This window comes from Lissotriton vulgaris, chromosome 3_1, assembly GCF_964263255.1.
Source record: "Lissotriton vulgaris chromosome 3_1, aLisVul1.2, whole genome shotgun sequence".
Classification (NCBI taxonomy): domain Eukaryota; kingdom Metazoa; phylum Chordata; class Amphibia; order Caudata; family Salamandridae; genus Lissotriton; species Lissotriton vulgaris.
Genome location: NC_141689.1, coordinates 414,629,026 through 414,655,406, shown reverse-complemented (window position 1 = coordinate 414,655,406; position 26,381 = coordinate 414,629,026). Strand labels below are relative to the sequence as shown.

The following is a 26,381-nucleotide window of genomic DNA, read 5'->3' as shown; positions in this document are numbered from 1 at the left end:
GACTGGAAGGGTTGAAATGATGAGTGGTCTTCCCGCGCAGCTTCTGATCTGCTCTACAATGGCTGTCACATCCCTCCACACGGACCCATCCTTGCCCCCAGACATCACTCCACTTACCACCGGCGGCTTCTTCATGGTGAGCCCTGTGCGGGGCGGCTCAGGCGGTGCTCCCCGGGCACCCCCGCCTCCTGGCGCCTTCCATTGTATGCTGTCCGCCGGTCTGGTGCTCCGGGAGCAGTGAGGCTGCGAGCCCTGGTTCGGAGCTGCTGCTGCTGAGCTGCAGATTGAAGGCAGCGTTCAGCAGCACTCTCTTTGGGCTTCCAGTGATATCCACACACACCGCCGCCTCCCGCCGTCTCTGCTGGGTCCTAAAGCCCGCCCCCGCCATCAGCTTCGGTGTTTCATAGACACGCTCATCTCCAAAGCTAAGCATGTTTCCTAGAGCATTTCACCATGTGTGTGCCTTACCTAATGACGAGGGGTTATTACCTAACGTGCCTTTACTTTGACCAGTGTAAAACGCAGAAAAAACAGCATGCTGTAGATTTTACACTTCTACGTTTTATCTAACAGGAATGATTCTCGCAACTAAAATACCGACTTATTCCGATGATCCTTTTATAATTTGATTGGGTCGAGGCGGGGCTTTCTGATGTTTCCTGCAGAGCCGAAATTTAAATAAATTGTACTTCCGTTGTGAACTTGGCATCAAGTATTTTATTTTATGCATTTTCGCTGTCTCTCGTCATATTTACATAGACAGAGACTGTGTTCAATTGGGTCTATATTTAAGTACCGAGGTGAGCACTTGCTCGCGCAGCTCCAGGTGTGGCGGAGGGGCAGACGGAGGCGTGCTCTGCCTCCTCATAGCTGACAGACACCGTGTGTAGCCTCCATCAGCAGGCAGGTGATGTCTGCCGCAACCTCGGGTCTGCCGGATCATATCCCAGCAGGACTGACTCCCGGCCCCGCGGAGCGACAGCGGACTGCGCCTCTAATGGGGTCTAACCGAGAAGTGACATGTCAGCAGGGCAAGAAGGAGGGAGGCTCGGGAGGGGTAAGTGCTGCGGATTCAAAGAAAAGCGACTTTAGCAACTCTAGAGAACCAGCTGACACACGCAGTCCTTTCTTCTGTTATTGGGCGTTAGTGTTAAAAAAAAGTTGTTGCTCCTGCAATCATGTGTCCAGGGTCGTACTGGTTCATGGCACAATCAGGCAGTGCCAGTAGGGCTGGTCCCGGAAGTCTCTACGGGGGGGCGGGAGGGGACACGGACGGCAAAGCACTCACGCAAGCAGGAAAGGGTGCCGGCTCAATGCCGGGACAGATTCGGGGGCGTTCCCGGCGTCGTGTGACGTCGGCAAAAGCCAAAGAATGTCGGGAACGCCCCCGTGTCTGGTCCGGCATTGACGGACAGGCCCCTCATCCAATGGCTAGGCTCCATTTACGGCCAGCCAATGAATGACGAGGGCCGACCCAAAGCACACTACAGTTCTCATCAGGTTTTCGCCTGCGCGAAAAAGATGCGCAGAGCGCATCTTTTTGGCGAGGCAAAACCTAAAAACGTGCTTGCAAAGAGTTGCCTGCTTTGAAGACCTGGGAGCTTGACCTCAGGCTGTGCTTCAGTGCCACAACAATGAGTACAGAGAAACAAGAGACCATTGGAGCAGACCACTGACAAAGACCAGCGTGCCCAAGAATTCTCAGTCCCCTGTTTCTGTTCAAGATGTCGGTGTCTCTCCCTGAGCGTACTGCTGGAATTGGGCCACCTGGTGGTGTCTCTACCTGAGAGTACCACTTGCATTGGGCCATCTGGAGGTTGTGCACGCTTTTGACTCACTGTGCCTGTGGACTTCCCTGCCAGCACATGATAACCACGAGGCTAAAACCTGTTAATCATCGCAGCACTGCCCTTCTACGTGGTTTACGATCCCCACCCCCTAATCTAGTGCCCGCGTCTGTCCCATTTTTATTTTTCTTTTGGTTGCCACCCTTCCCGACCTTGTACCTGCTTCTGTAACCTCCCCATTCAGCCCCTGGAGCTCCATACCCATCCTCCCTGTCCTGTTTATAACGGCCTATTTGCCCCCAGACCGCCTTCCTGTCTTTGTTGTCTGCCCTTTCTCTTTAAACCCGTGCCCCTAGAACGCCCTGCCCGTGTACCCTTGGACTCCCAGTTAGCACCAGCCTGTGCCCCGCCCCTAGAGAATGATGAAGCTGAAGTCCAACCAGATGAGCACCTACGATCGGGACTGCTGCAAGAAACGCGCAGCCTGTATGTGCTTTAGGAGCGAGAGCGAAGAGGAAGTACTTGTGGTCAGCAGCAGTCGTCACCCAGATTGTTGGATCATTCCTGGAGGTGGCATGGAGCCAGAGGAGGAGCCCAACATGGCCACTATGCGGGAAGTCTGTGAAGAGGCTAGCGTATAGGGAAACCGAGGAAGACTAGTTGGCGTGTTTGAGACACTAAGATTTTAAGAAGAAAACGAATGCAGAAGTAATCAAATAGTTCGTCTTAACTTTCACAAGGACTTGATACAGCAGGAGCTCAGGGAAAAAAAGGCACACCCAGCACCCTTTTGGCAAGAATAGCCTTGTGAAGGGGAGAGTAGAGCCTGACAGAGCAGTGGAAATTGGGGACCCAGGGGGGTCCGGCGCCTTGTGCTATCCAAGAAAGATTACCTTGTCTCCAGAGAAGGATTACCCGTACTCAGACGCACTGCCAGTGGGGAATTGAGGGACCCGAGGATCGGGAGGTGGGAGAGCCGCGCACGGACATTAGCGCATCATTCCATGCATAGCCCCTGCTCTGGGCACAGGTAGGAGACCTCTGATGTTGGTGGTTGGGGACTCCCACTGACGCCGAGGGCCACCCTGACATTGAGTGTGTGTGTGTGCCTCTGGAGATACCCTGACTCTGGGGGATTGATGCACGGGCCGACCAGATCCTAGCTGCCTGACCCTAAGATAGCAGCCATTGTGCCTAGGGATCATTGTGTCCAGCTACCTGGGACTTGCCTGACTCTAAAATGGCACCCAGACTTCAATTTATGACTGAGACCCCATCTAACCATGGCGGCCATTTACTCTACCTCTTGGCCCCCCCCAATGTTTTTTAACTCCCACTGCTGATCTGCCAGATCTGACCCGCTTTTCAGCCTCCTGCACCTCTGCTCTCCCTTCCCTCTTTCCTCTTTCCTATCCTGGAGACTTGTTTCTTCTGTCTTGGACTTTTGCAACTCTAACTATTGTAACCATGTTCCCTTAACCAAAGCACTCCTTCTCCGCTTGTTGGGGTGAGATCCAACATTTATACCCTGGAGTCTCGGAGCCCCCTCTGAGAGAGTCCACAGCATCAAGGAAGCCACACACAATGAAGGTGTGGGAAGGGCGCCCCTTGCCAAAGCACTCCCTCTATCCTTGTAGTGGAGGGATCCAGTATGTATACCCTGGAGTCTCCGAGACCCCTCTGAGACAGTCCACAGTGTAAAGGGAGCTACACACAGCGGAGGTGTGGGAATGACACCATTTCCACTGGGATCACAGCACACCGGTCGTTGGACACTGTTTTTCTCGTCTAACGGTTTCTTTCACCCTCCCTCACCTCTTTCCCGCTTTTATTGTTTGTCTACCTCCCCTACTCCTATCCCCTCTCCCCTGAATCTCTCCCGTCACCTGCTTTTTACCTTACGTATATGTTTTTTAACGCATGTAACTACGCTCCAGCAACTGGTAATTATGCTCTGAAGCTGTGTAAATATGTAACCTGTAACTATGCTCTGAAACATGCTTGTCCTCATGTAAAGCGCTCTGATACCTCCAGATCTAGCCAGCGCTATATAAAACTTTTCAAATAAGTAAAACAAATAGGTGGCTTTAGGCACATTTCTAAGCCCTATGGGCCTTACCGTCCACTGCCGGTTGCCTCTCAGTGGCGATGATGTGTGAATGCCTCCCAAGCTGAGAAGCTGAAACCTTGTGTCCAGACTCGTACTATTCCCCTGCAAGAACCCAGCTTCTTTGAGCAGATGCCAGATGAGCTGAGAAATACTTGAAAGCCACTGACACTTTTGTATTTTTTTTTATTAGACTCTGTACTTTGATTTCTTTCTTTCTGTAATGCTGAATGAGACCAGTTTAGGGTGTGCGTAGTTCCTTTGTCAAAGGTCATAGCATGTAGGTTATTTAACTTTGGTCCTAAAAAGTGTTAACATATTAGAAATAAAGTCTTCTTTTACTTTAAAATATACGTGCATGGACATAGATTATTACAGGGGTTATTTTACTATTTGAATTAACGCTCTACCCCAGAAGAAACTTTTTAGTGTAAACCTTGACTGTTTGACCTCACCAGCCCCTGGATGTGAAAGGCCCAGGTAGGAGATACGTGGCAACCAGTAAAATCTCTGTACAATCCTGCTTCTGTGGTTTTTAGTTTTAGGTGCAGCTGCCATACTTGCCACTAGGATTGCTTACTTGGCAATGATTTCCAAAGGCCCCAGAGAACTGGTCTTCCAGTGTTGCTTGGTGAAATATGTCTTCCAATTCCTCTGGAAGTGGAAACTAGAGGGAGACTTCATGCTTTGGATGGGGCGCATTGTTGTGTTTTATCTAGGACCCTGATCAATATTGTGACCTCATGCCCCTATACGGCTATAATCAATACATATCCCTATAATGGCATAACGATCAGAACCATATTTCAGTAACTCGTCTCTGCAGCTCATGACCGTCCATGACACAGCAGAAGCCACTTCCTTAGATTCCTAGATAACACACCGAGTTCTTTCTACATCTCAAACCCCCCAGCAACCTGGGAAAGCCCTGCTTGCTTTGTTTTGATTAGTAATAGAACTCCTGCGAGCACTGTAAGAACGACCAGTTCTTAGTGACATCTTTATTGACGTCTTATGTCCAAAAACTTACGTCAAACTCGGCACCTTTCAGGTATAAATATACCAACGTTGCCTTAAGCAAACACATGGTGGTGGTGAATACTGGAGTAGAACAGCTGTCCCTTGCAGAGCCCAGCAGATGCGAGAAGCCCACGGACGCTGCCCCTCCTCCTTGACGCGCTGAGAAAGACGCTGTCTTTTCTCCTGCCGAGAAAATCCAGCTCCGGCGTTTCCAGCCTACCCTTGCGGGTAACTGGGATATCGGGTCCTGAGAGGAGACACCAGACCTCCTGCATTCTATTCCAGAGGTACGGTGCTGACTAAACCCTTAGAGAGAATTCTTGAAACAAACTCTTGGCAAAACCAACTTAACTTAAACTGCTACTTACTTACTCCCTCCCATGTATTAGGCTTAGGTCAGGTACACCGGGGTAGGCGTAGTTAGAAGCACAAGTTGAGGTCGTTTGCCAATGTATATATGAATGTATATATTTTATTCATTTTAACCATCTTATGGCTAAGAAACCATATCAATGCTTTTACAGTATTATTTCATAATACTCCTTTTACTGTACGCACTTTTGATAATAACAAGTCCTGCAATTGTGGCAATTCATTTCTCTTGCATGAGAAGGAAGACTGCTCAATAAATAATATCTTTTATTGAAAACGCCTGTCTCTATTCTCTGCATCCTGGTGAAAGTAAATCTGCACAACTGACTGAGTGAAATAGCTGTCTATTGTTTCACACGACTCTAGAGATTGACTCTTATTCTGAGGAGCAAAGTTGTCATGTTTATGCGGTTGTCGGAAGCTGAATCCCTTCTTGTCTGAAGCCTGGGAAGCTGATCACTTCCTATTCAGTCAAGAAAGTTTCCAGTGACCTCTGAGCTAGCTGGCGCAAACCTAAATTAAGTCTAACATAGTCAGTAGAGACCTAGAAGACCGCAGTCCTACGTCTACACTGCTGTTTATGTTATTCCAATGCGCAGGGTCTATAGGGAAAATAGGAACTACACTACATGGCACCCAACGTTTGGTAAGGCGATAAAACTAACGCAAGACGTTAGAGTAACTCAGTCGTGCTTTTTCACACAGACCCTTTCTCCCGTAAATACTCCAATAGACGTCTGGAGTGGGTGAAAGGTTAAAATCCGCCGGAATTTAGTAGGAAGAGATTCCTATGTAAAGTTTCTGGTTTAGTCAACGTTGAAGGATACAGTGTTCCAAAATATTGTGCACCTAATCTTTGTTTCCTTGAAAACCTGCTCTGCAAACCTTCATTAATACAATGTCAGTAAATGGCAATAACAACGGAACCAATGAAGTCGCAGTAGATGCGGATCAACCGGGTTTCGATGTTACAGGAATTAATGAACCGGGTGCGATTATCATCGCGGCAAACATAAGAAAATCTATAACTTTAAAACCTATAGAAAACGGACTGACATCACGAGGTGGTACAGTCATTTTCGTGATAGAGGCACACGAATATCGGCAGACAGAGGTATTCTATTCTTGGATAAACTTTCCAGCGGCAAACGCTACAACACACGAGTTTCACTATTACAAAATAGAGGAACCACCGGAAGAGTACGCTCCTTTCGAGGAGATTGAAATCCCATTAAAATACCAAGAGCACCTGCTCTGGTTTACAGGCGCCCTAAAACATAATGATCACATCACCAGGCTCGGTCCACTAGCTAGACCAGGAGCAACATGGCCGGTTCTAGCCAGCTACACACCACATCCAGACATTGAAAAAATGTCAAGAGAAGAACTTTTAGCACAGCTAAAATTACTGATTAAAATACATAGACAGTTAGTCCAATATGTAATGCGGACTGCAACAGTCCAAACAGCTGTTAATGTTCCACAGATGACCCCTCATCAGGGGAACACAAATAAAATTACACCACAGAACATACAATCATGTCTTGGAAAAACACCCGCAAAACGGGAACAAATTCCTTTCTGGTTAGCATAGAAAATGAATCAAATAGAGGCAGTATTCCCGAATACTACCCCTATTGAGAAACACAGAATTCTGACTATCTGCCTTCCAATGGGGGTCGCACCACATGTGGAGGACTGTGACACTTGGGGTACAGTCTTTGCTTCCATTTACACAAAAACACATGGTGTTCCGTCCATGGCGGTAATACCGGATGTCCTAAAACAAATTCAGAATGAATACGGTCCAGAACCTGCTTTTACTCTTGGTATGAAATTACTGAAAGACTTCAAGCAGGTCTCGGCTATATTACTAGCCAACATAAAAGGAGAAGCAGCATCTGTGGCGATCCGCCAGAAATTGAAAGAAACAGATATAACAGATCAACCAATTGAGCTTGCCAGAATTATAGAAAAATGCTATGAAGAATTAGCTAGAGATAGTTTGGGTGGGAAACCTGTAAAACTCCAACTACTCGAAAATCCTGAAAAATTATTTATTAAAAATAATCTAAACACTCCTAAAAAGAGCTGGGATGGAAATAAACAATCCACTCTCAAAGAAAAAGTTTTCCAGTCCAAAGGAAGGTCTCCTCGGCGGAGGGAAAGAACTCCGACTCGAGAACACCAGTCTCCCCAGAGGGAGCACTCTGAGAAAAGATATAACCTTAGAAATAGGGATAACTTGAAAAAGCCTGATAGATATCAAAGTATTGATACACATCCCTCTCGATCTTTTTCACAGAAATCGGAAAGAAGAGGACGGTCAGACCCAAGGGAAGAGCACACCAAGTCCAAAGACAAGGATCCTGCTCAAAGTAAAAAATTACAATTCCCAAGGAAGAAGGTAGCCAGTATTAGAGTAATAGAACATGCCGAGAATACTGAGGACACAGCTGAAAAATGGAGAGTGGGCAGAGACAATACTAGACAGTGCAGCAGAAATCGCCATAGCTCGCAAGATCCTGATGAGTCATCTGGAGACAGTGGACACGAACGAATACATTCAGGTAGAAACTGCGGATACCAGAGTTAGCGAACCACATAGGATATACGAAATAATACTGCGTATAGAGGGAGATAAGACTAGGAGAATAAGGGGTCTATTTTGGGATAACCTCTGAAAAGGCTATGACATCCTGTTAACCGAGAAAGATTGGCCCCCATAGTTTGTCAGGGAGTGCCCTCATGGCGAAGAAATGATTATGCCTGCCTTCTCAAATCACATTCCAATTCACACTAAATATATATATGCAAGGAAATGGGCAGTAGCCCAGGCACCAGCATTATATAAAAATCATGTAGGATGGGATGAGGACTCTCCTCCTCACAAAATCCAGTTAAAAAGTCAACCAACTGCACAAAGGCAGTACCCAATTAAGCAAGAAGCAAAAAAACAAGTCAGGGAGATTTTAGATCAACTTGAATACCAAGGGGTAATTGAAACATGCACCTCTCAAATGAACAATCCCTTGTTTCCTGTCTCCAAACCAGACGAATCGTACCGTCTAGTCTTGGACTACAGACACCTTAACTCATGTTGCAAAACATTTGCAGTACAAAATTCGCATAGTGCTGCACTAATAAATAACATAGTTCGCAAAAAATACAAAACGACATTAGACATATCTAATGGGTTCTTTTGCCAAAATATTGCACCAGAAAGCATGTATTTGACCGCTTTTTTAATAATGGGGTCACAGAAAAATTTCTGTAGGCTCCCACAGGGATTCAAGAACAGCCCAGGACTATTCACAACCAGAGTAACAGAGTTACTACAAATATATGATGATGAGGCATTATCTTATGTCGATGACATCTATCTCACAGACGACGACTTGGATACTCACTTGAAAAGAGTGAACACCATAATACTTGGGTTCGCAGCAGAGGGTTACAAATTCAACTTTAAAAAGTCAAGAATTGCCCATCTGACAGTCTTATTCTTAGGATACGAATCATCAAGTGAAGGAAAAAGCCTAGCGGACAACTTCTTAGAGAAGTGCGCTGTACTCCAAGCACCGAAAATGCTGAAGAACTTACAATCGATTCTAGGCTTCCTGAATTTCGGAAGAACTTACATTTTAAACTATGCAGAAAGGATTAAACCTCTCTACGAATGAATAAAACCTGATTTTAAACCAATCAACTGGACTCAAAAACACACCGAAATTTTGAGATCACTGCAAACAGACATGTTTGCTAAAACAAAATTAGAAACACGTGACAATACACGCAACCTTGTAATCCGGGTCATCCCAGGAAGATGCGGATTCACGTACCTGACCTCTAATGAGGGAGAAACGGTACCAATAGCTTATAAATCACATTTGTACACACAAGCAGAAAGAACATTCAGTCTCACAGAAAATACTGTAAAGACAGTGCAAACTGCTAAAGGGAGAGAACGAGCACTAGCACAAGGCAAAAGAATCACTGTTCTCACAGCAGAATCAGCCTTCGAGGCACTATTCAGCCCAGTAAACCTGCCTACAGTGTCACTAGATCCGAAATGGATACAGTGGGAAAACTCTCTTGCTCCAGAAGACGTGAAATACTATTTCGCCCCGCACATGAAAAAACGGAATGATTTAAAATATGAAAAAGAATATCCTCTGCCGATTGAAATTCTCCCTCTAGAACAGTACTCCTGTATAATCTATACAGATAGATTTGTACAGCATTACAATGTAGAAGATAAATCCTACGATGCAGCCTGCGCGATTGTTAAAGGTCGCTGGCTCTGCGGTAAATTCAGACCGAAAATAACAAAAACTGAATCACTGAGAAAATGTTCGGCTCAGCGAGCTGAAATCAGATCTTTAAAGATGGCGCTTGAAAATGCCGAACGTGAATTCCCGACACTAATCGTGTGCGATTCGCATTTTTGCGTCAACTCCTACAATAATTATTTGCAGAACTGGGTTCAAAATGATTACAAAGATGACACAGGTGCCACAATCAAGCATAAAATGCTTTGGAAACAAGTAGTTCTTTTACAGAAAGAACTACAAAAGACTCACGTGATACACACTCTGAGTCAACGACGTGATGGCGTTCACGTTGCAGGGAATTCATTGGCTAATACAGCCATAGCGGAAGCAAGTAAACCGGCTTCCGTAGCCAGAAAAAAGCGTTCAGAAAAATACATAGACGGGGAAACCATGCTGGCAGTAAAAACGTCTTCAAAAGGCAACTGTGCAGCACTACCTGTGAACTATCCACTCAATTATACATACGTAATTGATGCAAACTCCGTTCCTTTTGCTCGAATCCCTGGAGTGGGGGATAGGGTAATTACAAGGTCCAAGGCACAAACAGATGAAGGAATCTCTGACCGAATTACAAGCAGTATACTGGTGGCCGGGGATGAGCCTGCACCATTATAAATTTGTAAAGAGCTGTCCAGACTGCGACAGAGACCGCAGTAACGAGTCAAGCGGGTTAATGCCATGGCCTTGTATGAAGTTAGCATAGAGCTATCTACACATGCAATCCAGCGTCCTATTAATTGTTTAAGACTACATTCACTTTAAAAATGTGGCCCCAGCGCTCGGCTGACGCCAAAACTGTTATAAAAGATTTGCGAGTCTTTATCGGCACATACGCAATTGCCATGCTTCATTCTGACCAGGGTCCTGCTTTTAGCTCTCGAGCTTATAAGGAGGCCATGACCAACATGGGCATTGGATTGCGATTCTCTTGTCCATTTCATCCTGAGGGAAATAGCGTAGTGGAAAGAAAAAACCGAGACATAAAGCAATCTATAACAGCAAAGGTATTAGGTTCGGGTGATGGGTGGGTCAAACATTTAATAAGTGTCCAACGTAGTCTTAACAACCTGCCAAGAAATTCTCTAAAAGGTTTCAGCCCGTACGAACTATTGTTCGGAACTAGAATGCATGTTCAGGACTTAGATAGTCTTGCTTCACTGGTAGAAGATAAGAATAAAGACTTTGATATCAAAGATCGTTTGGCTGTTTTACAGGACTTAAATGAAACAAGAAAAGCCCTGAGCAACATAAAGTTAAAACAACAGCCAACCACCACTGAAGACACACCACCTGTCCCAGCAAGACCTGTCTGGATTCCAAAGGTTGGGGATCTGGTCAGAGAGAAAATAGCGGTGAAGAAGGAATTTGGGCCTTCTTACAGAAAAGCAGTACCTGTCTTAGCAATCAACGGAACAAGATCAGTAGTACTACGGCCCCTTGCTGGTAAAAAGGAGAACAGAGTTGTATCAATCGACCTGGTAAAAACCACAATCATGTGGCCTATAATCAATAGCAGGCCCAGTGGACTCCCAAGAAGTAACAGAATACCCAAATTTGCAAGTATCCAAGAGGTTCAAACTGAAAGACTAATCACATTTGATAAACCTGCAGTTAATAAAAAAGGACTATGCAGAAATGCAATGGAACTTGTGCCTTTTGAAACACAGATTGAAACAGTTCGTCATGAAATACCAGTCTACAATGATGTAGCATCAGAATGTGCTAATGAAAGCCAAATGGGAAAAACTATTCCAACAATCGACAGAACTGCATCTGGCTAGTTCATCAACTTCGACAACTTTTCTGAAGATCAAAGCGACCAAGAAATAACGCCAGAAACAAAGACTTTTAAAGAAAAAGCAACAGAAATCTTTCATCAACTGAAAGAAACCTATCTTATTTCTCCATGGTTAGAATTTTGGATTGGGCTAGGTGTATTTTTTCTCCTGCTTTGGCTCATCATGGTACTTTGTTTGGGAAAATTCATTGAGGGAAAAAACAGTTCAATGGATACAGCAAGTCAGAACATCAACTTAGTTCTGAAACCTCACAGATCATCTCACGTCAAGAAAAGAGAACTATCATCAGTAAATATCACAGCCATTCCAATACCCAGCGGGGTAGTTTGGGACAAGACAGACTATGAAATATATGGCCTGGTCGAGATCTTGAAATATCCTCACCAGTTTAAGGTTTCATTAAGTGACTTTGTAAAACCAAGTACATTCTCTGATGATTGGGACTTTAAAAGTATACATGATATGATGTCAGATTTGGTGTTGTTAGCAAAATTTACAGAACATGATTATTTACAAGGTTCATCTAATTATGAACAGATTAACGGTTTTTCACATTACGCAGACCACTAGTTACATAAATCTGCCCAACCTAGAAATGTTTTTAAATATAACCAATGGGAACATTGTGCTACTCCACCTAAAAGCAGTTCGATAATATTCTATGAGAAATTCCAATACTTCTCAGAGTTTAACACGAGTAATGCAGAAACATTTTATTATAAACTGTTGGAAAAAACAGGGACGAAAACCATGCTGACAAATACTAAATTGATATATTCAGAAGCGTTTTATGAAAGAATGATTACATTTGGTTTTGATTTCTGGAAAAATAACATTGAAACAAAAACCATCTGGGGTACAAAAGATTGGCAGGTACAGGGCCAAGAAGCATTATTTCGAGCCTGCATGGTCCCAGAACAAATAATGTTCCTGAATGACCCAATTCAACAAACAACCTGTCTTGGCCTAGCTAAGATTAAAGTCCTTAACAAACCGTCTATTCCAAAGCCAATACCTGATAATGCAACCACAGATATTGAAATAGACGTATCCCACATTTTAAATGAAAACAGAACCCATCCTGATTGGAAAAAGTGGTTAATCTGGCCTACAGACACGAATAACTGTCAAGATAGATTCCTGAACAAATTACAGGGGTTAAAAATGTCCAGACCAGACCCTAGATACTCCCAGAGACAACATCCAGGGATAGTAACAACATACAGTGTAGGGAAACTCTGCCTACAAACATCCACACTGGCACAAGTTAAGCAACACTTGTCTTTACTTAAAGATGGTGCTGACTTGCGCGATTTCATTATGGGACCACGCAAACAACGTCAAAAACGTTTCATAGCGGCCAGCATATATGCGGCATACAACAAGGCTTGGAAAGAAACTCAAATTGAAACAGCCGAGAAAATACGAGAAATTGATCGTATCAATTTGGAAAAATCACTTTCTGTTGTGGATAATGGGTTAATGACTCTGTCCTCCAGAATATATTCGCTGGACAGTATTGTATCATCTCCTATTGACATAATAGACCAGGACTTGCTAATGTTACAACATGGCCAGTCCCAATTACGTTCTATTGTACAGCTAGGCTGGACGTTGCAAAATCTTTGTTCAGGCTATGTGCCATGGCGTTTAATCAACACAACGTCATTGTTTTCGATCTTTAACCTTACTAATAAACAAATCAGTTTGGCACAGAAAGGAGCAGACTATACAATCCTGAGCATCGAAAAACTTGAGAGATTACCATTGACAATGTCAGAAACACCTGTCATTGAATGGATAATACACGGGATTATCAAAATTCTGATAACAACTTTTCAATTTAAAAATTGCCTTGAGTATATACCGGCAGGCCAGTATGAAAAGTTGGGTAAAGGATACATTAAGTCATCATGGAAATTACCTTATACACACACACATGTTATAGTGACAACAACAAAAATTTATTTCTTAGTGGTAATGAGTGTAAACATTCACTATGCGGTATACTTTTGTGCCAAGGTATTAACTTACATGGGGCCTGTGAGGGTACTTCAAACAACCTTTCATGCCACCAACATGGCACACCTGCAGCACAAATAGAGCCATTCTTTAGGCAACTTTCTAACGGGAGTTACGTTCTAATAACGGATCACAGCTGTTGTGGCTTTGTGCCAGGGAAAGCATATCTCTTAAGCGTGAGTTCCATGGTCACTTGCTGTATGCAAGCATTGTATCCAAACGGCCCTGGAGACTCAGTGACTCCGATTTGGCCTAATTTGAATTTCTCTTCTATACGAATTGATACTTTAAGCAGAATGGAGTCTGTACTTTTGCAGACAACAGTGCCCATCTCGTCATCTAAAGAGACGTATGATCTCCAAGTTGCAAGGACGGCGGCAGAGATACATGCACTTTTATCAACAAATTGCCCGGTGCATTTCAAAGAAATGCTCAGCCAAATACTAAATATGCCGAATGCCAGTGGTATCTCGAATGTATTTAAGACAGTTTTTTCAGGACTGTTAATACCATTGGAAGCGGTCCTGGGTATCTTTCCAAATTTTGTACATTCGATTTTTGGCGGCGTACCACTACTTTTGGGACTCGTAGCAGGTATTTTATATTTGACTCTCCTGCTCCGATATGGCAAACCAAAACGCAGACATGACTCCGGCACGGATGGAAGAAACGATCCTAGCAATACGCTACCGGGACCGCATAACTAAAGTCCTTGGGATAGCCCGGCTACGAGATCTAAATATGACCTGGTGTCTTTCATTCAGACCTATATGGCAGACCTGCATCTTACCTGTGCTTCGATGTATGCTATGCGGAGAGGAATGCGTGTTAGACACCTGTCTTGCACTACCATCAGCAATACCAATGGACGTCGATACTTTGCTAAGTCCAGTAACGGCTCACGCATCGTGTTGTCCCCAGCGGTTACCAATCCTGATGAAGGCATTCGTTGAGACTCCTGCACTACGACTAGGTGGTGGCAGTGAAGCAAGAAATGAAAGCAGCATCACCCAGGTACGACCTTATGTGAGCATTGCTGATCCTGAAATCGATGATAGCAATCATTCTCACAACTGCTAAGTTACAGTATTATTGAACTTGGTCGAACTGTCACCTGAATATATAGACCAATTCTTTGCGAGCCTGTCTGAAATGATGTTCTCTCCTGAACAGAAACAATAACTTTTTGGGAAAACAATCCGGCACACAGCGTTCCCATGAACTCTGAATTCGGCCTTCAGCTTTGAAAAACAAAAGCTACTGAAAAGCGTTTTGAACTATTTTTCCCCGCTCACCATGAAATTAATTTTTCCAAAATATTTTCCTTTTTTTTTCTGGCACACGTCCTTTGCTTAAAGTAGAACTATTCATAAAGAACAGAGCTTCTATTTTTAATAGATCTAGAGACACATTTTTTTTTACCTTAGCCTCTAGCACATTTTACAGCAAATTGTATTTATATGTGATAAAATAGTCTTGTCCTGTAACAAAATCCACTTGTCCCTTTTGTGCCGTGTAATGCTACAACACATTATGGCAGCAACCTCATTATATAAGAGCTCTGATATAGCCTCTCTCATTATGCCAGGCTCATACCATAGTAGGGTTTGAATACAAGCCATTCCATTATGTTGCCACGTTTCCGCAGATCTACATACTGGGGCTGAAGGTAGTGTTAAGCAATAGTTACAGTGTTGGAATGCCCTTTTGAGTCTGTGCAAACCTACTAACTTGCATGTTTTAAGGATTTTCACCAACTCTTCTCTAATCTTTCCTCACACTGAGAAAGGTTGGAACTTTTCTCCTGACAATGGCAGGTGAAATTTCTTCCAGGGCTGGGAAAGAAGTGGTTAGAGGGAAAGGGAACTTGCCAACACTCAGATTTTTGCATGAGCAAATCTACACATGCATATTTGCTCATGCTAAAATGCAGTTCACAAATATTTCTTGGCCTACTTATGTACATTTTTGTGAATTCACGAAGGTTGTATATCTGTACTTATTGCAAGGACATATACCATGGGCGCACTTTTAAGGCTTTCTTTAATAATTGGGCCCCAAATTAGGTCTGGCGTTAATCATGATCTTTTGTGTTTATTAAAATTCTGTCGGCTGACTTCACTGTGAATGACAGCATTCTGCTCTTTCATAAGGAGCATATCGGCACACAAAGTAGTTTTGTTCAGTGCCAGGAACTACTGTGTTTTTTGCTTTTGCCAATGTTTGTTATAATGGTGAGGGTTCAGCAGCTCCCACACCAATAAGGTTTTACAAAAACCATGCCAGACATTGACAAAAACCAAAACGTCGACCATCAAATTCAGACCTGCTGGCTTTGCCAGTGCTGGTTTATTTTTATGTTGCCCACAATCTTATTGAAACTGGTTACACTGAATTTCCATTATGAATATCTTTGGGAAATGCTAGCATACATCTACACATTTTACTAAATGATGTTGCAAAGAAATTGTACATAAAACTTTACAGTAGTTTGGCCAAATGTTTTTTTTCTACTGTATTTTTTGTGACCATTTTATTTTGAAAGCAAAGACTCCTCAAGCTTGCTTTCAAGCTTCTGCAAATATGTTCATCTAATCAGAGAGCATTCTGGGAGTGAACACATTTTTATACTGGAACCACTGTCAGTAGTGCAGTCCGAGCTTACAACATTTACTTAAAGCACTCACCCTAATAATAAAGGCTTTGTATTAATGAACCATAAATACAAGTTTGAACAGCATTAACGCATGGACATAAATATTACCTTAACTGCAGACAATGCTCTTCCCTGATCTATAATGTGTTACTGTAAACTGGCAGCCAAAGAGTTAGTGCTGTAGGGGGTTGGGCCTACTTGTCCCAAGGACAAATTACACATTGAAAGTTGTTTCCCTTGACCACAAACAATATGTCCTGGGTGTTTGGCTATAGGAATCGAAATTTGCCTAGCTTAGTAACGGTAAGTTTCAATTCTATTAAGGACACGGAGGCGAGGATTATGCTTTTCTCTCTTCGCTGTTTATTAACATAACATCGCACAGCAGCCAGAAAAGCATCAAAACTTGAAAAATTGTTTAGTATTCCCAACACAGGAATATCAGAAAACATCGTAATAACATTGTTTAATAACTACAAATCCCATGAGATCAACATTAGGCAGTCCTTTTTTAGTGTCCATAAACCCCAATATAAGGCGTCCAACCAACAAACTCCTCCTCTTTCTTCGTGGCGAGTCAGGCCAAAGTCTCAAGCATCTCGTTTCGCACCATCATTCCCTGGCGGAAAAAGAACAGCGTGAGCTAAGCCATACCCGCTAAGCATGAAGACAAATCAACAAAGCAGAGCATCAAGTCAATCGACATGCAATCCAAGAAAACAGTAACCATACTGCAAATCGGAAAACGGATTACTTACTCCAGTACGGGCGGGATCTCCGCAGGAGGTATGGGTGGGATAATCCTCGCCTCCGTGTCATTAATAGAATTGAAACTTACCGTTACTAAGCTAGGCAAATTTCGATTCTATGTCAGGACCGGATGCTTCAGATTATACTTGTTTAAAGCTTGTCCACCACCAAACTAGCAATATCCACCACTGGCTTAAAATAGAACCTTTTGAAGGTGGAATCCGAAGACCAATCCGCAGCGCGCATGAGGTCTTCTAATCGTGCCCCAAGGGCAAATGCTTTAGAGGCCATGGCCCCTCTTGCTGAGTGAGCTCCGAACTGCCTCGTATCAATACCAGCTTCCTGCATCACCCAACGTACCCACCGGGCTATAGTGGGGGAAGAGACAGCCTTGTGCGGTTTGCGCAGCGCAATCAGTAACTGCCGTTCGCCCGGAGGGCGAAGTTCCGTTGTGACATTCTCATAGGTCTTCAAACACTGTACCACACACAACTTAGGGGCATCTGCAAATGCCGGATAGGAAATAGACCTCGTAGCCGATTTCGTGCGTCGGCCCACGGCAAAGGTCACCCCATCCGGGGAGAACGCTCTCGCCGTGACATCAAGGGCACGCACGTCAGACACCCTGCGACAAGACACTAAGCACAGGAGCATCGCCAGTTTAGCTGACAGTTCCTTTAAGGAAAGATATTTGTTAGGCTGCCAGGAAAGAAAAAGGTTCAACACCACGTTGACATCCCACAGGACGGAATACCGTGGCTCCGGCGGTAAAGCCAGACGCACTCCCCGAAGGAGCCTGCATACCAGGGGATGTTCCCCGACCGCCACTCCATCCAGCTGCACATGAGCCGCAGATATGGCAGAACGTATCGTATTAATCGTCCGGTATGCTAAGCCGGCGGTAGAGAGTTCTGCAAGGAAATTCAGGATAGGAACGAGGCCTGCGACCATGGGATCCAAATCCCGTCGAAGACACCAACGAACCCACCTGGTCCAAGCCGATCTATACCTCTTGGCAGTGCTGCCTGCCCAGGCCTTGGACAAAAAGTGCTGAGCTGAGTTCGAAAGGCCAGGGAGCGACCAACGTCGCCTGAAAGCCTCCATGCCATGAGGCGGAGAGAACCCTGGAGGAGATGGTGAGGGACCCCGTCTGGATTGAGGAGAAGACGAGGAAGCCGGGGGAGTAGGATTGGAGAATCCCAGGAAAGTTCCAGCAGAACTGGAAACCACACTTGCGACCTCCACACGGGCGTCACCATCACCACGTCCGCCATCTGATGGCGAATCTTGGCCGCGGCCCGTACTATCATGGAGAAAGGCGGGAAGGCATACGGCCGTTCCCGACTCCAGTCTTGGAGGAACGCATCCGTCGCCTCCGCCGAGTGGTCCGGTCTCCAGCTGAAGAACCTCGGGAGCTGGAAGTCCAGACGGCACGCAAACAGGTCTATGGAAAACGGTCCCCAGCATGCCGCCAGCCAGCGGAACACTTGAACATCCAGCTTCCACAGGCTGGAGTCCCGAAGATATCTCGAGTGCCAATCCGCCACCTGATTGGCCCGACCCGGCAGGTATTCTGCCGTAACCGAGACTTGATGGGCGAGACAATAATCCCAAAAGTCTTTCGCCAGGTCCACAAGGGCTCTCGATCGCGGACCCCCTAAGTGGTTCACATACCGAACCGCTGAGACGTTGTCCATCCGCAGAAGGACGCATGACTTCACTGAGTCCCTCGTCCAGCAACGGACGGCGAACGAACCTGCTAGAAGTTCCAAGCAGTTGATGTGAAGTCGCTGTTCGTCGGACGACCAAGCGCCGCCTGTGGAGAAATCCCCGCAGCGGGCGCCCCAGCCAGACCTGCTGGCGTCGGACTCGATCACCAAGTCCGGAACGGACCCGAAAATCGCGCGGCCGTTCCACGCCTCCATGTGGGCGAGCCACCAAGACATTTCCTCTTTGACCTCCACCGACAGGGGAATCAAGCGGTCGTAGGAGAGCCCTCTGCGCAAATGATGCGCTTTCAAACGCTGAAGCGCCCGATAGTGAAGAGGGCCCGGGAATATCGCCTGAATGGACGATGAGAGGAGGCCTACTACTCTGGCCACCTGCCGGAGGGAGGTGTGCGATTTGGAGATAGTTTGCCGAAGCACATGCTTGATTTTGGCCATCTTTCTGGACGGCAAACTGAGAGTCGATTTCACCGAGTCCACCACAAAGCCCAGGAACACCATCTGCTGGGCAGGGGTGAAAACCGACTTCTCCCTGTTGACAATAAACCCCAGACCTTGTAACAGGGAGACTGTCTGAGACAGATGAGCGGCCAACTTGCTCGAGTCCTGGCCCAACAGCAAGATGTCGTCCAGATAGACGATCAGCCGAATCCCCTGACTCCGCAGGGTTTCGATGGCCGGGTGCAGAATTTTTGTAAAGCACCAAGGGGGCGAGGAAAGACCGAACGGAAGGGCCTTGAACTCGAACACCATGTCTTTCCAGCAAAACTGAAGGAAACGACGATGCGGGGGGTAAATCGGAACCACCAGATACGCATCCTTGAGGTCCAGACGGACCATCCAGTCGTTCGGGAGCAAAACGTCCCTCAAAAGATAGATGCCCTCCATCTTGAAGTGGTTGTACACCACCCAGCCATTGAACTCCCTGAGGTTGATGACTGGACGTCTGCCCCCGTCCACCTTTTCCACAAGAAAAATATTGCTCAGGAAACCCCGGGGGTGGCGCGTTGTTCGACAAATAGCCCCCTTGCGCAGCAGCGCCGAGACTTCTTCGTCGATCAAGAGCGCGTCCGATTGAGAGAACGTTATGGGCCGAGGAGGCTCTACCTGGCGCGGCTGGTCGTAAAACTCTATGCGGAACCCCCGCACGGTCTGAAGGACCCATGCGTCCGCTGTATTAGCCTCCCACGCCTGGGGGAAACACGCCAACCTCCCCCCAATAACCACCTGATCCGCAGGGATAACACTCACCGTGTGAATTGTTGCCGCCGGAGTCGTTCCGGAAGTTTCCGCGTCCTCTGAAACGCTGACCTCGGGTGGGGTAAAAGTTGTTGTAATTCACGGAGGAGTTGTAGCCCCCTCTGCCGGAGCCATGCCCCTTTCCGGGCTGTTGCTGACCACAACGGCCGGTCGTGAGGCCCCTACCACGACCAGCCCCCCGGGAAAAACGCTGGTGGAAGACCCGCTTGATGGTTGACTGGGCCTTATCCAGGGAGGTGAAGGTGGAAACAAACTTCCCCAGTTCTTTTATGAATGGCTCGCCAAAGAGCTCTCCTTGGGCAACAGCACCAGCTTCCGACGAAGCCAAATCGCCCAACTTGGGATCCAGTTTTATCAGCAGCGACCGACGCCGTTCGCTCGAAAGGGCACAGTTGGCATTCCCCAGGAAGATAACAGCCCGCTGCGCCCAGTTGGACAGTACTTCCGGGCAAATGGCGCTGCCCGACACCTTGGCTTCCTCGGCCATATCGAGGATCTTGGTGAGGGGGCCAATGGTGTCCAAGAGCTTGTCCTGGCAGGAGCGCCAGGAACGGTCGATCCCCTTCCGGGGGTCCTTCACGAACTTCGCCATGAAGGTGGCCATTTTCCCATCGAGCTCCGGCGTCATGGCCACCTTCCCATCCAAAGTCGAGCGGGGACATTCGCCCCTCAAACAGCTGCGCGCCTCCTTCTCCAAGGGCTTGCGGAGGCGGCCCGCTACAAATTGCGCCACCTTGTCACCAGGCGCCCAAGCGGCCGACCGCGGGTGCATGATTTCGTCCGGGTCCAGCATGCCTGAAGTGTCTTTGTGCAACTCCGTCGAATTGGACGCCGGTCGCCATGACCGCACGGAGTCCTCGTCGTCGTCGTCGTCCGTATCCGCGGGGGAAACACCCCCCGGGGAGGCCGGGACAACGTCCGCCGGCGTCGAAGGGGTCTGAGGCGGAGGCGCCTCGGAGGCCGACCCGGATGCCTTAGCCAGGAAAGCGTCGCGTAGGCGCTCTAAGGCGTCCTTGTCCACACCTTGTGAACCACTGGGACCCGCGTCCCCACGTGGCTTCTTGGCCGCCGGAGGCCGGCAAGGATCGTTGGCGGGTGACCCCCCCTAGGGCCGGTGCCAACTTGGCACATTCTTCGACAATGCGGGCTGAAAGTCTGTCCTCCATAGGCCCAACGATTTCCTGCACGCACCGGTAAATCGACTGGTCCACAGCCGCATAGAACTCGTCGTCTTGGAGGTACTGGCGTGACTCCTCCTCCTCGACATAGTACCCCTCAGCCATGGCGTCCACCACACAGTAGAGAATAAATTGGAAGCTGAGGGTTCCGATGGCGTACACAGACAGCCACGTGTGGGCCAACCAAAGGTTAGCAAGGGTTGTAGGCCGGTGGAACCGGGCAATCAAAGAGGCAGCACCAGCCTTCACAGCGCGCCGACCCTCTCTCCAGAGACCGGGTCTCACCGCCTCCCAGCGCGCTCGAGCGGGGAACACCCCAGCGGAAGCTGATGTAGGAAAAGGTGCTGAAAAATCGCCCGCAGGCTTCAACGTGGTTACAACCACCAGTACAGACCCCACCGGGGCGTTCAAGCACAGGACAGTACAACCCAAGAGGGCGTCAGGGTTAGGCGGCAGCGGGGCACCTGCGATGTCGACTCCCCAGCGCGGCTCCAATCGGCGAGACGGAAGCTGCGCGCGGGCAGGCGAGACGCAATGGCGCCCTCTAGCGGTGAACTCAACACCGCGGAATACACGGGGACATCGCGTAAGGGGCGAAGGCGTCCCCGCGATGGAAGGGGCTCTGGAAGGGAAAAAAAAACCACAGACCCCCCAAAGCAACAGTCAATTCTAATAGAATATGAGAAAAAACACAAAACCTCAACAAACCCAAATGTGCAAGAGAGGGAGAATAGCACTTAACTGGCTGCGAAGCAGCGAAGAAAGAGGAGGAGTTCGTTGGTTGGACGTCTTATATTGGGGTTTATGGACACTAAAAAAGGACTGCCTAATGTTGATTTCATGGGATTTGTAGTTATTAAACAATGTTATTACGATGTTTTCTGATATTCCTGTGTTGGGAATACTAAACAATTTTTCAAGTTTTGATGCTTTTCTGGCTGCTGTGCGATGTTATGTTAATAAACAGCGAAGAGAGAAAAGCATAATCTGAAGCCTCCGGTCCTGACATAGAATTTGACATCTCTACACCTATACAAGGTGTATATGCAGACCATCATTGTATTGGGTGATGGTTGTGTAGAAATTAGATTCTTATCAGTCTCACCGGTGCAGGGACACTCTTCTTGTCGACAAGTTCAATAAATGGGGATCGACACTGGAGTGGAAATAAACACACTTTTATTATATCTTATGAAATTGCTCCGTCATACAGACACTACAAGTGCCTGAGAGGGAACAAACTAGAAAAAGCTTGTGGTCTGCCTTTTTTACAATCTAGGCACCATAGGAGTTCATCAGAAAACCCCTTAGTCATGGTTACATCATACTTTGCATAACCCTCTTATGACATTTTTACTTAACGCTTACACAACCCCCCCTTACACAACGCCCACATGCTGTACTGTAGAATCTTTATAAACCCCTACCCACGTCACTTTCATAGAGAAGGGAGGTTACAGACGTTGGTGGGCTAACAGTTTAAACATCTGTGCACATAGGCCCTTTGAAGAGGTGTGGTAAATCGGCCAGGGCAGCTGACTTCGGAGCACAGGGTTCACAGTTCGATCCCCGGCTCCGGCAGCAGCTCAGCTCAGCACCCTGTGACTCTGGGCAATAGCTCACTTAATTTCCACGACGGCCCCCAGCGCCTTGAGACCCATAAGGGTGAGTAGTTTGCGCTTTACAAATATGGATGTACATTTTACATTTAAATTTTGGCAGGGCAGCTTGCTCTGACACGCGAACGTTATCAGTGTGACCAGCTTTCAGTGAACATGCATTTCTAACTTAGAAAGTCCCAGTAGAAACACAAAATGGGGCTGGCAGGCAACATGGCTGGAAGCAGAAGCTAAGTGAACAGAATACAATTTTTACCGTCTAACAGTCCCTCCTTTTTGGCTCTGCTAAATACATTTAGCCCAATTAAGAGTATATTTCAAACTTTTATATAAGAAGTTTTCAATTACCGAATACATGAAGAGAAAAAACCTAAATCAACATTATACTGCACCAGTTAAAGTTGCTCTCTCTACATCGTTCAAACTTTGCGTATCTATTTTCATAAATTCATCTATTTGTTGCTGAAGCATAAGCTGCTTATTAGCATCACGAATATCCACTTTCTTAGGGATAGAGGGAATGCATAAAGAAGTACAGAGGGGGCATATAATGGGCATACATTGAATACAAAGAAAACATCCTAGAATAGCGCCTGGTATACAGACTGCTATAAGACGTAATGTCCATCCCCTTGACATAACAATGCTCCAGAACCAATCAGACCAGGTCCATGTTCCAGTGTGTTGGTGTATCTGAACCGCTATCTTATGCAATTTAGAAATGGCGGGAGGATCGTTGTCTGGTATATAAACACAACAACTGGCGCAGATAATTCGTCATGCACCTCCACGATCTGCAAGAATGACATCTATAACCATACGGTTCTGCAAAACTACAAGTCTTGCCAGCTGGAGTTCCTCAGTGATGTTACCTAGAGCTGCTGTAGTCTGATTAACTACTGCTTCAACTACTCTAGTGAGTCTTCGTATGTTCCTACTGTTGAGAGGTGGTCCAACAAAGGAGAACATACCCTGTTTTACGTCAACATATTCTTGCAATGAGGTATCAGTCTGATCCACTGCTTTAATATCCATCATTCTCTTGGTCCGGGCAAATAAAGGATTGAGGGACGATAGTCCAGTCTTATGATAAGAAGCAGGAGCAAAATAAACAGAGGGAAAGAGGAAAGATAGCGTAAGCGGCAGTCGTAGTGCCATCAGGCAGCTTGAAGCAGGACCCATCTACATATAATTCACCCTGGGCATCAGACAAAAGAGTATCGGTAAGGTCCACTCGACCTTTAGTCTGTTCTTCAGTGGTGAAAATACAATTGTGTATATCACTAGACTGTTCAGAAGGCAAGGGCAACAAGGAGGCTGGATTTAAAGTCAGACATTGTTTAAGAGTTATGTGTGGTGCTATCAAAGTGAGTTCATACCCGGTAGGATGAGCACTCGTCAAATGTTGTGTCTTAGTTTGATTCAATAATACATCAACTGAATGGGAAACAAAAACCGTCAGTTTGTGGTCCAGTACAAGTCCTGCTGATTGTCTGATCGAAATGGCAGTTGCTGCCACAGCTTTCAGGTAACCAGGGAGTGCCCTGGCCACAGGGTCCAGTACTTCAGATAAGTGTGCACATGGGCGTTGTTTGTCCCTGTGTGGCTGTGTTAGGACAGACAAACCGCAAGCTTTTCGTTCGTGTACAAAAAGAGAAAATGGTTTCGTGTAATTAGGTGTTCCCATTACAGGTGCAGAGCAGAACGCTGCTCGGAGTTGTAGTTATGCATCTTGACATTCAAAGGACCAGGGCAAAGGAAATGGGGTATTTTTTGTTGTAAGGACAAGGAGACGATTAATAATAAATGAAAAATTCGGGATCCAATGACGACAATAGGACGCCATGCTAAATAATGCCCTAACGTCCTTTTGCGTCTGAGGAATAGGTGTGAGAAATCTTTATTGAGGTTACTGCCGAGACTTGAGACGACGGACCATACGGGGATTTTGTAAGCCTTAATGGATTTGTGGAAGCGGCACATATCATAGTACCAATCGAAAAACTGTGCCTGAAATACCGATATAATTGTGAATTGTCGCAACTATACTGAGAATTTAGAAAGGCATTATTCCTTTCTTGGAAGTATCATCGCGGCATAATTATTTGGAAGCCTTTTCCCTGTGATTTCACGTCTCACTCGCATCGTCTCAGCACCTAAGCGGATTCATTTGAAATCAGTTACTGAAGTGGATACCAGTGTACTCTTGTAAATTAGCCCTGAAGAAGCCTACGGGCGAAACATGTTGGCTGTTTCCTTGGTCTTCATTTATTAAGAACATTGGCTGTCGTTTTGTACATCTTTTTACCAACAAAATACAACGATAATAAAAATAAGGACTTTTTTCATATCAAAAGAAGGAAGTGTCTCTCTATGTGCATTTAAGCATTGTACAATGTATTGTTATTGCTGCCTCTCTATGTGCTTTTTGATTTGTTTATAATTGTTTAGTCCCGTGGCAGTGGACTAATGAGGTGGGCAGCATCCACAAAAAATACCTTTCGTGTATAGCTAGATGGTGCAACAGATAAATCCCTTACTGTCATTTCAGTCCGTTTTTGTGTATGATAGCCTGAATTTTGTCTTTGGTCAGCGTTCTTCCCTCCTTCAACTAGAGGTGACTTAAATAGGTAACCTCTGGTCAACAAAACTGCAATTTATTTCTCGATTCTTTGTGTCCCAATGTTGCATGGTGAATCAATAAGAGCAAGGTAGCCTCAACAAAAAGTTCAGTGGTGTCGGCTGCTATCAGCAGATTATCCACATATTGTAACAATGAAGTCCCCGGGGGTAACTGCAAGGTGCCAAGTTGATGTTTACAGGCCTGACTATAAATGCTCGGACTCTCTGTATACCCCTGAGGAGCACAACAAAATTGGAATGATCGCCTTTTAATTGAGAAACCAAACAAATACCTACTAGAGGGTGCAATGGGAATGGAAAAGAACGCATTTTAAGATCTATTAATAAAAAGACAGAAGCCGTGGCTAGATTCATTGTTAACAAAGCAGTAATATCTGGAACTACGGAAAACTGTTGCACAACTATTTAATTGACTTCACGCAAATTAATTACGACGCGATAAACTTTCTCTTTATCTTCAGAAATGGAACGCTTCAAAACAGGTAAGATAGGGATGTTACAAACATTGTTATCAGTTTCTTCCACTACTCCTTTTACAATACGATCTTCTACAATCTGAACGAAGGCGCTTTCGCCTTCCTGGTATATTTTATACTCAGGTATGCGGAGCAAGACTGTATTTTGTTTAACCTGAATATGCACTGGTTCAATAGACAATAAGCCTACATCAGTATCACCCTCTGCCCACACAGAAGGCGTGACAGTGGATAATGCATGTGAGACGTCATCAATAACATACTGCCTATTACTTATTGGCTTGCCAAACTTAACATATACACCATCCGGTGAACAATAGATGCATGCATGGAAATGTTTGGGTAAGTTGAGACCTAGCAGATTATCAGGACAATTTGGGGCAAGAAGGAACAGTGACTGGACAGTAAACGGTCCAATAGTAAGATCCAGGGGTTTTGACACAGGACTAAGAATAGGCTTCCCAGCAAAGCCTATGGACAGGTTATTATGGCCAGACGAGGGAGTCCCAGGGATCAGGTTTTTAGAAAGCGCGCTTCGTGTAGCCCCAGTATCCACCAGAAGCTTATGTGAGGTCCCCAATATTTCAGCAGTAATGTATGGGCCTGTATATCAGTATGGAAACCGACCCTT

The 26,381-nt window shown here is 45.9% G+C and overlaps 1 protein-coding gene across 4 annotated transcripts in view; it reads left to right on the top strand.

Annotated features, from left to right (window-relative positions):
* ARL15 (ARF like GTPase 15) overlaps positions 1 to 26,381 on the top strand; it is a 1,767,906-nt gene that overhangs the window by 388,501 nt on the left and 1,353,024 nt on the right. The gene's annotated exons all lie outside the window — the stretch shown is intronic.